This window comes from Salvia miltiorrhiza, chromosome 6 (genome assembly GCF_028751815.1).
Source record: "Salvia miltiorrhiza cultivar Shanhuang (shh) chromosome 6, IMPLAD_Smil_shh, whole genome shotgun sequence".
NCBI classification, from domain to species: Eukaryota; Viridiplantae; Streptophyta; class Magnoliopsida; order Lamiales; family Lamiaceae; genus Salvia; species Salvia miltiorrhiza.
In genome coordinates this window covers 13,342,533-13,355,398 of record NC_080392.1, presented here as the reverse complement: position 1 = coordinate 13,355,398, position 12,866 = coordinate 13,342,533, and the positions used below count along the sequence as shown (strand labels likewise).

Sequence of the window (12,866 nt, the reverse complement as noted above, 5' to 3'; positions counted from 1 at the left end):
CATATGTGTTTGACTGATTTAATCAGATAAGTATCTGTTTGTCCTTGGGTCACAGAAAATCTACCAACAACTAGTAGATCGCAATGATTCAAATAACAAATGGCAATTAGGCAAAGTGTTTCAATAATTTGCCAAACAATTGAAAATGAATAACCATAGGGTAGAAATGAATTGACTGAAAGGTCGAAACGAAATGACCTAATAGTCTGAACCCGTTTGGCTTTTCAGATGAAGGTTTAAAATATATAGGTTTAAAGACCCATATATGACGACTACTGAGATTTTGGCCATGTGGACTGGCCAGGTCCGACACAACTACTTCTCAGTCATTCGGAAATACTTTTCCGAACTTGGCAATTCTTGTTCCTTGGCTGCAAAAGGTATATTTGGTCTAAAATCACCACTTTCTTCTTAATATCTTGAACATGTCCTTGAGAATATTCTAGAGCTTCTCAAACTTGGAGTCTGCCTCCTAGTTTAATGCAATCCTTAAACATTTTCTATAGGCGAAATAAGGTAGGCTCGACCTTACTCAATAATGTTCCTCTATATGATCTTAATGTAGTACTTCTAGTACTTAGTGTTCCTTCACATAGCGCTTGAAATGCAACCATATAATTTGAAGCACTCTTCCGTGTTATTGCAAAAGACCTTCTGAATCATCACGCATTCAATAAGGAAATAGCTTTTGCTCATCTGAGCACCTTATAGGGTATGTGTCTCCATGTGTAATACTAAGTCATGGAATGACCTTAGTCAATGCTCTCATTACGGCTACCAGACTAAATGCATAATCCATGACGTTCTAACTGAGACGATGTCCTCGATAGGTTAAGGTATATATACTTATCTGGAGTATATCCTTAGGGTCTCATTAGAATCTTAATTCATTTGTTCCAGCATTGATCCACTGTCGGCGCTTCTAGCTATTATTAAACTCTAAACCATCTTCGAGAACTTCTCTCGTCTTATACACTTGCGTAAACTTTTATGATCAATCATAATGGTTGATAACTGCTAGTACCCATATCACATCTCGTCTTTCCAATTCGTAGTAGGTGATCGTAATCAATAGGGATTCTCAGTCATGTCCTTATCTATTGCGATAGGTACTGTAAGTAGAATGGTTCCGAATATCTGAAACTATAAGCTGATAGCTTTAATCGTAATATTATAACATCATATACAAAGCATTTTGACCCCTCGTAAGTCTAACTCTGAAGTTCATACATGAATCATGAAGGTTATCCTCAAGCCATAGCTAGTGATAAGCGAGGCTAGAAGCGAGTCTCAGCTTATTAGGGATTAGCTAACTGATTACATCAGTTGCACTCATCACTTATAAGCAATATTGTACTTAAACTATCATCGAAGGCAATAGTCGATTAGGTGCTCCGTCTTGCGTGAACAACCTGAATGAAGAACTATGCCTGCTTCAGTGATTCGTGCGTGGCACTCTGCTTGCACTGCTTTCATTGGATTCTCTTCCTCTTTCTTAGCTCTTCACCATGGCTATAGTGAAATATGACTGAGTTCCTAGCTTCTATTGTTCTTTTCGTAACAGTGATCATGCATTCTTAACGCATCTAAGTTCATTGAGATATCTAATCAATCAATAATGCATAAACTTGAATGTAAGCATCAGTACATTCATATAAAACGTGAACTTCTCAATGTTTTAAAATCATTACCACATTCTTTCTTGCTGAGCATGACGATGTGATGAAGTGCTGAGCTTTTGTCGACTGACTCTTTCATACTAGTGATCATACTAGAAAATTTGGTTAACTCTAGGGTTCAGAGCAAATAAACTGCTCTGATACCACTCTGTCACGACCGAGTCCTAATTAAGGATAATTAAGCCGGGAAATCGTGGCTAATGGAGGGAGATTAGAAGCGGGGTAGAAAGGGGAATAATCAAACAAGAAAGGATCGTATTTCATCATTGTTAACAACATGGATATCTATAATATAACAGAGTTTTTGTCGTATAGACTCAAATAACTAACAAGTTCGGATAACTCCGACTTATCCAAAATAACATAAAACTTCTGAGTACGCAGCGGAATAAGGTTCTGATTACATGTATGAAGACATGTAACCCTAGAGTTCATTAATACATAATAAGACAAAAGAATCCCGCTCGTCACTTCATCACCATCGGCAGCTGCTCAACCTGCACATTTAGAAATATATGCAGGGCTTGAGTACAAAAGTACTCAGTGGACACGTATGCCTAATTATAAAAATACATGCTTCAAAACTGTAAATTGTCATGCCATCATAAACAGTACAGCAAGGGAGTTTTTCGCTAAAAGGCCCAAGCTTACTAAATTCATTTGTGATTCTTAAAGTTCGTCTGCAGACTAAGTTCTCTTGTAATCTATCATATCTGGAACTTTGTGCCGGAGAGGTGGCCACCTCTCACGGTCACTTGACCGGCCAACCCGCTAGATGACTCACGGTCACTGGTGTACACTAGCCCTGGCAGGATAGCTATCAACTGCTCAGGACCCGAATTCGATTGCATCATTGGCAAAGCCAAAGCAGATAGATATCATACTAAAATTTAAACATTTTATGGCAAGACAATACTTGAAATAACTTTAACTCAAAGATTTTTATCATGAAATAACTTGTTTGAACGTAACATTTAAACTCATTTGATATATATGAAAGTAATGCCCACCTGATAGAAATTTTCTGTGGTACAGTAGCTCCTTGACTGATTATTAATCTCGTGTTTGACCTTTATTACGAGAATATAAATAAGATACTGCTCGAATAAAATCCTCAATTAATGAGAATGCGTAATTTAACTATGCATGACTCATATTCCGATAATTATTATTCTGAGATAATAATCTGGGAAATTCTATTATAAATCCTAATTGTCGAAATAAAATAATTTAAATAAGGCTCGTCACATGAGGTCGGATAGATTATCATAATCAATCCGTTCTCATCGGGTGTTCTAATCCGTCAATTAAATAAACCCCGTTCCTCGTAGTCAATAGAAAATAAATACTTCAACTTATTCGCTTTATAATCTCATAATTAATCGGGCTTAATAAATAAGAACAAGTAATGTTATAAAATTAAAAAAATAAAATAAAATAAAAAGGCTCAACATAAGGCACATAAGAATCACAATCAAACATCATCAAAACATGCTCTGCTTTTACACTGACTCAACTTCAAAATTTAATCTGTTCTGACTCCGACATCTCCTGGACTCGAGACTCATACCGAAAGAAAGATCTTCGAGTCTAGTTTCATATAAAAAAAAAATAGAGTCGAAAACTCCAAGTGGTTTGAGAGATATGACGTTTTTACCACGATCTACCATGTTCGGCAGTTTTGAACAATCGAAAACTTGTATTTTTGAAAAATAGTAAACGTTGTCAAACTGGGCTCAACTTTGGTGGATATCTAAATAACACAATAAGGTTAATACCATAAAAATTTGGAAAGCTAGATCACCCAGGAAGCTACTGAAATAAATGACTCTTTTCTCTGTTCTCTGAAATTCTCAGTAGTAATGTGCAGTTTAGGTTTTGCATTTTAAAGAAGTATCATACGAAGTTGGAATGGCTTGAAATTTTACCAGGGTACTCAAGACTCATGTAGGGACTTTCTATAAAATTTTCAAAGCTGTTAGACATCGACAAACCGTCGATCACAGTAGGTCAGTAGGCCTACGAAATTCATATTTATAAGTCCTTAAAAATAATTTATATAAATCAAGAAATAATAGTTTAATCCCAAAAATATTCATTAAAAGTCCATCCTAATTTAAATAAAGAACGGACCTCATTTAAAATAAATAGTCCCAAACTTGTTACGCACATATACTAAATCTTTCACGAAACATCCTTTAAAATAAACTTTGATACATAGAAAATAATTCAACAACTTGAGCTCTTAAGGGGTTGTTTTACAACAGACACCAAATCTACCTCGGATCTCCAAATGAGGCTCCAAAAGACATTCTGGAAACTAGACATTTCAAGGATCATTCTCCAATTTGAATCGAATGAAAAACAATTCAAACGAGCAAGATATGCCCTCTCAAAGATGGGTATTTAACAAGCAAAAATCTGTAAATTTCATATTTCCAGATTACAACCAAGTCAGTGGGCTTTCTTTAAAAATTCATATCTCCCTTTACAAAACTCCACTGGGAACCCCAAAGGTCAATCTGGAAACTAGGGAGAGATCATAACACTCTCCAGTTGGATTTACTCTAAGAACCTTCATGGTTTAGAAGATATGACTATCTAAAGTTCAGTGTACAAAAAGAGTTCAAGTTTGGCAGATTCAGAACATAAATCGGAAAAAACCACTTTAAGCTTCACCAAAAATTCTAAAACTGAACAAGTAAGTTCCCAACATGTCAGTGAATATTTAGTAGAAAGATAGGCTTGAGAATCAAATATTTAAGTCGGCCTTTTCCACCTCAAAGTCGTAGGTTTGTAAAATCTACTGGATGGTACATGGAATAAGAACTAGATTTCAAGAATTTATACCGGTTGTTTCCCTTACTCAAAAATGGTGAGGCCGATGTCAAAAGAAAGATACGGGAGTCTAGAGTGACATATTCAAGTTTCAAAGGTTTTCACCGATTGAAACTTTACTTATGATCTCCCAAAGATTGTTTACCAAAAATGTATTCCAGATGGGCAGTGATGTTTACAAATTCATAAATAAATCATGCGAGCTCTAAATATTCTGAAATTTTACCAAAATATAGAAAATGTATGAAAGATGATACACAATTAATTTGAGAAGTTTTGGGAACCGTTTGGATGATATGCAACTGAATTCAAAATAAAGAAGCTTAGTATATACCTCTTCAAGTTACAATTTGGAGTTGGAGGAAACTCTCTCTCCCTTTCTCAACTTCTTCTACACGTTTTGGTGAGGGAAGAAAAGACTTGATGGCTGGAACAATATGTGTTGTTGCATAATTGAGTTGGTGGTGAAAGTGGTGGGGAAAATGGTGGTGAAAGTCAAAAAGTAGATTTAGTGGTAAAATGGAGTGGGGAACAAAATTAATGGAAAGAAAAAGAGAAGAAAAAGAAAGGAAAAAAAATGTAGAGGAGAATTATTGATGTATTTTCTCTGTCTCGGTGATTCTGTAACTGTAAGATGGATCGTGTGCTCGTATATGCTTGATACTGTTTATTTAAATAAATCTCGTATTTCGACATGTGATTTCTCGCTTAAATCGATAAATTATAAAATGAATCTAAATTAAATCCGTAGATTTAATTCGTTTGTTGTTCTAATATTTAAATTAAATCCGCAGATTTAATTAACTCACGAGTCAGAAATAAATCACGACTTGAATAAAGATAAAATCTAATTTCATCTTGCTTAAATAAATAACGTGACTTTGCTAAGTCAGTTATAACTCTGAAATAATATCATTTACTGCTTTAACAATATAAATTCAGGATCATAAGCTGAATTCATATTAGGATAAAAACCGTTTTCATTCACTGATGAACAAAAATAAACACTCATTACTAGATTTAAAATATATAAAAGAGCGGGTCACTACACTAATACTATTTTGTTTTACAAATGACACTAACATCATATCGAAACGACACTAACATTTGATATTCGGGTAGGATAGTCCAGTTGGATTAGATCCGAATCAAGATTCAGGTCTGGTACGATACCGTACACGCAGGTGCACAAGAGATTTTGTGAAGAGCTAATAAATAACAATTGCAGTTTAAGAATTGGTGAAGAATCTTAATCAAGAACAAATGAATTACAAATCAAGAATGATAAAATTTCAAAAAAGTCGACAACAACTTCTAGCTGCCCACTAACTTAGACGAATCAACAACAACTTTTCAAATGGAATCAACATGGTTAATTTGTAAAATAAAAACAAATTAATTAGCAACAATATTTATAAAATTATCGAATTTCATCATTTCTTTTTTAATTATGGTGCAAAACAAGATCATTTTGTAAACTTATTATTTGTATAATAAAATATTGATAATACACGTTACGTCGACAAAAATAATTAATCATGGCATTTTTGTTACAATTCAATAGTTTTTGGTCTTTAATTGATATTATAGATATATATAGTTTAGAATATTTTTTGTTGTAGTTTTAATAATTTTGAGCTTTTGATTGATACTCCCATCCTCCTTAAAATGCATACTCATATTTTATTTTTGGTTCATACCCGAAATGTATACCCATTTAATTTCCTTTATATATATAACTAATATAACTAATAAATAACACTTATACATAACGCATTAATGCTTCATAAGTTATTCAATTTAACCTTGATAAAGAAATACTTATGATATGTATTTCAAATAAATAGTATTCCATATTTTTTTTATAGTTACAATAGTTTTTCATATTAGATTTATACTAAACTTCATAATTCGAGCCTAAGAAAATTATAATTAGATTTCAATATTTGGAAACCTAAATAAAAGTATAGATATTCTCGAAATAAATAGCTTATTCAAATGAATTTGGTCGTATAAAAAATAATACTTAAATGTATTTTAAATAAATAAGTTATTCAATTTGGTCATATAAATAAAGAAAATGATACTAAGATATATACGAAATAAATAATTTCTTCAATTTAATTTTGATCATGTAAAATAATTTGAAATAAACTTCATTCTCACATTAATCTCACAATGATATATCTTAATAAAAGGCTTAATCTTTATTCATATATTAGCTTATCATTGTTCCCACATTGATATTTTGTCATTCCTACATTGATCTTTATTGAACTTCGCCATTAAAAAATATAAATAAAAGGATTCTTTTGAGATGCATTTAAAATAAATAGATTCTTCTATTTAGTTTACTCATGAAAAATTACTTCAAATACATTATCATTTCCGAATTGATCTAAAACATTCTAACATATATTGAATCTATATTAAATCTCACAATTCAAAATTTGAATAAAAATAAATTTAAATAAATTACCATTGCCGAATTTGGCCATATAAAATAAATAAAATGATGCTTAGATGTATTTTAAATAAATAATCTATTGATTATATAAAGAGCTACATATTGAAGAGCTCTTCACTATTCTCTATCATAAGTGGCACTTTCACAATTTAGTATTGTTTCACTCTCAATTCTACACTTTATGATATTTTTACATTTGTTTTCATATATCCCACATTGAATTTCTACTAAACTTCATCAATTCAGTACCTAAATAAAAGGCTCAATCTTCGTGAATATATTAGATCATCTATCTTTCCCACATTGATATTCTATTAAATTTAATCATGAGAAAATCTTGATAAAGAAATACTTATAATATGTATTTAAGATAAAAAATAGTTTACCACATTTTTTTATAGTTGCAATAGTATTTCACATTAAATTTATATTTATGTTAAACTTCGTAATTTTCAAGGTCTAAAAAAATTGTAATTAGATTTCAATATTTGCAAACCTAAATAAAAAAGTATAGATGTTTTTGAAATAAATATGTTCTTCAATTGAATTTGATCATATAAAATAATACTTACATATATTTTAAATAAATAAGTTATTCAATTTAATTTGATCATATAAAATAAAGAAAATGATACCAAGATATATATAAAATAAATAAATTCTTCAATTTAATTAGGTCGTATAATATAATTTGAAATAAATCTTCATTTCCACATTAATCACATAATGATACATCTAAATAAAATATTTAATCTTCATTCATACATTAGCTTATCATCGTTCCCACATTGATATTTTATCATTCTCACATTGATCTTTATTGAACTTTGCCATGAAAAAAAACATAAATAAGCACATTGATTATATAATTTGAATATCACATCAATTTTCTCAAGCCTTAGACGAGATGATTCTCATAACTTAGTTATAGTCTTTCAAACTTCAAACAAGATGATTCTCACGAATTAGTTTTATTCTTTCAAACTCCAAACGAAATGATGCTTGAAACTCAGTTATGATATTTTAAGCTCTAAATAAGATGATGCACAAATGGTGATTTTTAAGCTCTATACAAGATGATGTTTAGAAGTTAGTTATAATCTCACAAGTCAACCTTGGTCTTTCAAGCTCATAATGAAAATGATGTTTAGAAGTGAATTATGATATTTAAAGCATTAGATAGTGATGTTCAAATGACTGACGCATTAAGTCAAGCATAGTATTTTAGGGTCTAGACGAGATAATGCTCAAAAGTCAGATATCGTCTTTCGAGTTCTTGATGATCATGAGATGAGATGATGCTTAGATAAAAAATAAGATCTTAAATTATTTATTATCCATCAATATATTAAAAATGTACAAAATTTATATAAACGGATATTTTCACTATTCTAACAAAAAATTACTAATATTTAATTGACGAATATAATTAAGATTAGTATAATGTAAATTTTATTACATCAAACTAAATTGATTAAAAATTAATTATATTATACAAAAATAATATAAACAATTTAAATTATAATTTAAAATCCCGTCGAATTTCGACGGGTTATACACTAGTTGATATTATAGATATATATAGTTTAGAATATTTTTTGTTGTAGTTTTAATAATTTTGAGCTTTTGATTGATACTCCCATCCTCCTTAAAATGCATACTCATATTTTATTTTTGGTTCATACCCGAAATGTATACCCATTTAATTTCCTTTATATATATAACTAATATAACTAATAAATAACACTTATACATAACACATTAATGCTTCATATATATTGCTATATATGCATATAGATAACACTACATACATAACGAAAATTTATCGAACCATTAATTATTGTCAAAAAGCGCTCATACATAACTGTTTTTAAGAGAAATCGTTAGTGCCCAAAACCCATTCAACCAATTTTTTAAAATTTATATCATTCTTAAATTAGTATGCATTTTAAGAAGGGAGGAAGTATTATAGATGATTTAAAACATTTTTTGGACTAAACATACTCCTTTCGTCCACCAATTCGTGTTCTAATTTGTTATTTTGGTCCGTCCACCAATTCGTGTCCTACTTATTTTTAGTAATTATTTTCTTAATTACTACACTTATATTTTACACTTATTTACACATATGCCATTGAGGGACCCACCACTTTTAATCTTAAAAAATGTCATTAGTCAACAATACTTACTAATTGTGGATTCCCTTTTGCACTCAATAAATAAATAATACTCCCTCCGTCCCAATATTGTTGGCCACATTTCCTTTTTAGTTTGTCCCACTATTGTTGGCCACTTTCCTAAAATGGAAATATTTATCACATTCAATCTCTTACTTTATCACATTATCTCTCCTACTTTATCACTTTATTACATTCTCTCTCCTACTTTATCACATTCTCTCTCCTACTTTTTATCATTTTATTAATTTCTTTCTCATACTTTATCACCTTCTCTCTCCTACTTTATTACTTTTATACTATATTACCCACACTTAAAATACTAATCTACAACTCCTTAATTCCCGTGCCGAAACCAAATGTGGCCAACAATATTGGGACGGAGGGAGTACACTTTTTCTTAAAATCCGTGTCCCTTTCTCTAGGACACGAATTGGTGGATGGAGGGAGTATAATTTAAGATGTGAATAGGTATTTTTTTTGGGTGCAGGATGTGATTAGGTATTGAAACTTGAGAGTTGGAGAATTGTGGATTCCATGTCAATGCCAGCTGCATTGGCACATACAATGTTCTAATATAAATTATTTATAAGTGTGAAGATTAAATATGTAATTAATTAAATAAGTGGTTAATTTTACAACTAACAAAGAATATTTCCAAGAACCGCATATTCACTCGTTAGAAAACAAATTTCGCTTATTCGTTTGATGTGAGAGCCTAGCTACCCGATCTTGTCTCTCTTGTATGATTGCATAATATGCCATTTCTTACGTATACCCAAAAATATATAAAATGAAGTCGAATAATGTCCTAATAAAACAAATGAGTTGCTAACATCTCGTTCAATAATTGAATTACTTAGCCAAATACAATTAATTGTGCACAATAAGGAATTAATTAATAAGACAATTTTGAGGCGGCAATTTATCGGTGGATTGAATAAGTTTGTAACTAAGATGGTAAAGATGTCACATGATATTTAAAATTATTAAGTCTTTCACTAAAAAAACTAACTACGAGGGTAAGAATATACTCCTTCCGTCCCATGAATTTTGACACGTTTGGTTTCGACACGGAAATTAAGGAGTTGTAGATTAGTGTTTTAAATTAAATGTGTAGTTAATGAAGTACTACTATAAAACTGATAAAGTAAGAAAGAGAAGGTAATAAAAGTGACAAAGTAAGAAAGAGAATGTAATAATTATTACCTTATTTGGAAATGTGTCAAGATTCGTGGGACGACTCAAAAAAGAAAACGTGTCAATATTCGAGGAAATGAGTATTCACTAAGACTTTTTAGTTTGAGTTCCTCGAATAATGCTTGTTTAGGACGATTCATCTCTAGTGTGTTTTTTAATTCCTTCCAGACTATATATAATGTATCACTAAAGTTAATTTAATTTATACTAGTAAAATGCTATGTACAATTTTTTTTGTCAAAATAATAAAATATATAGGACCAATATAGCCTTAAATTTTAATGTTAAGACATGAAATCATCAATTTTAAATTCTCTTAACGAGGTGCTTAGAGATGCTTTTATATAAAAGATTGTTTCTTAATTTAACTGATTGGGACGGAGAAGTGTGAATTTTGTTAGATTGATATTGTCAATCAATTTAGTTTAAATTAATTTATGTTTTTAGGAGTTTGTTTATATGTATTTACCATTTAAAAATAAATAAATAAAGTCATGCATACACATAAGGCGGAATTATTAGATTGATTTATAATTTTTAAAATATACAAAAAAGCCTTTTTATTCTTTAAATGTGTATTTTTTAAATATAATAAAATCGAAAATCATATAATAAAAACAATAAATGAAGGAAAAATGAACAAAAGGTTGAGAGGAAGAAGACTCATTGATAACATATCATAGCGCTATGTTTGTGTATAATAATGAAATTTTTGGAGTATGATAGATGACACATACTGTTTCGGAAAACTGTAAAATAGTATATATACATTCTTATGTCTCATTAACTATGATTTGAGAAATGTTTCAAATCACTAAGACATGTCAAATTGTCAATGAGATATAGGTGGTACAAGTTCAAGATTTTACATCAAAAATAGTAGATTTCGTTGAGAACTACTCCTAATTAGCTTCTTTAATCTGAATGATTGCAAAAGTGTATAATTTCTTAATTGCTACCTTATCACCAACTCAAAGTCACAGAATGCCAAGTTTGCATCTGTAATCACTTAATTAGATGGATTATAATCAATCAATCAATCAATTTGATGATTACATTTTACTAAACCTAGTTGCAAATAATTATCAGTCTCTATTACTGCCGACAGCTATAAACGCAATGCATGCATGGTGAATTAATGTCGACATTATAATAAACTAGTATGCCCGCTCGTGCGATGCACGACCAATCTTGAAATCGAACGATATTTTAAATAAATAAATACATATATTAAATATAATTTAAATATAAATAAATGCAAACATAAATCTCAATAAAAAATTGAAGTTATGAACAACATAATCTCAATAAACACATGACTCTGAAAACATTTGAATTTTCAATTTTTGAACTACCAATTAATTATTTATAGGGTTAAGTATCAATTTGGCCCCTGACGTGGAGGCCCTTATTACCTAGCACCTTATGGGTAGGGGTGTGTCAACTAAACCCCTGAAGTACATATTTTCCTTCAATTAAACCCTCCGACTTAACGGAGAGTTAACACCGTTAACTATTTTTATTTTTTAATTTTGTTGGTGGTGGGACCCACACCTTCTTCTTCACACCAAACTCGCAGGAAACATGCCGGAATCTGGGAACGACAGCAGTGGCGGCGTACCCTCCTCCGCCCGAACCCAGCAACGACGTGATCGACTCCGAAGAGGACAACAATGATGATTCGTGATAGGGAAGGGCTACGGCTCCAACCTGCTGGAATGCACCCTTCCTTGAATTCGAAAGGTGAGAGAGACTCCGGTAACCGAGAAGAACGATACAGTCGGCGGAATTACAGAACCCACGGCGGCGGATTTAAAGGGGGAGGGCTAGGGCTCAACATCGAAAGGGAAAGGGGAACAGAGTAGACCTCCGGCGCGAAGGCATCGACCATGCCAGAGAGAAAGGGGCTACGTTACAGGATTTTGGCTCAGGCAGCGGCGATTTCGATTTAGGGGAGGAATTGGGGCTTGCCCTTTTGCCTTGAGCGAGTGCTACCAGAGAGAGATTTGGGGCTTTGCGTATGGTAGAGAGAGAGATGGGCGTCGGACTTAGGTGGCGCGACGTTGCAGGAGGAGAAGCAACGACGATGAGATTTAGAGAAGAGAGGGGCGACTGTTGGGTTCGGGCGGAGGAGGGTACGCCGCCACTGTTGTCATTCCCAGATTCTGGCGTATTTCCGGTGAGGACGATCAGCTTCTGAAGCGTGTCGGCGGCGATGAAGCGGTAGTTCATGGCGTAGGGGTCGGACAGGCGTGTTTCCGGCGAGTTTGGTGAAGAAGAAGGTGTGGGTCCCACCACCAACAAAATAAAGAAATAAAAATAGTTAACGGTGTTAATTCTCCGTTAAGTCGGAGGGCTTAATTGAAGGAAAATAGGTACTTCAGGGGCTTAGTTGGCACATCATTGCCCATAAGGTGCTAGATGTAATAAGGGCCTCCACGTCAGGGGCCAAATTGATACTTAGCCCTTATTTATAATTGATAAAAATGAACAAATATAAGTTTA

General features: G+C 32.0%; 1 long non-coding RNA gene across 2 annotated transcripts; it reads right to left on the bottom strand.

Annotated features, from left to right (window-relative positions):
* Nucleotides 1–1,914: 1,914 nt before the first annotated feature.
* LOC130988835 (uncharacterized) lies at nt 1,915–5,279 on the bottom strand. Of its 2 annotated transcripts, none has more exons than XR_009090217.1 (2): nt 4,852–5,279; nt 1,915–2,176 (listed from the first exon to the last, which is right to left on the bottom strand). It is a non-coding gene; the product is annotated as an uncharacterized LOC130988835 (long non-coding RNA). The 2 variants fall into 2 exon arrangements; XR_009090218.1 differs by lacking the exon at nt 4,852–5,279 and adding an exon at nt 2,690–3,983.
* Nucleotides 5,280–12,866: the final 7,587 nt, after the last annotated feature.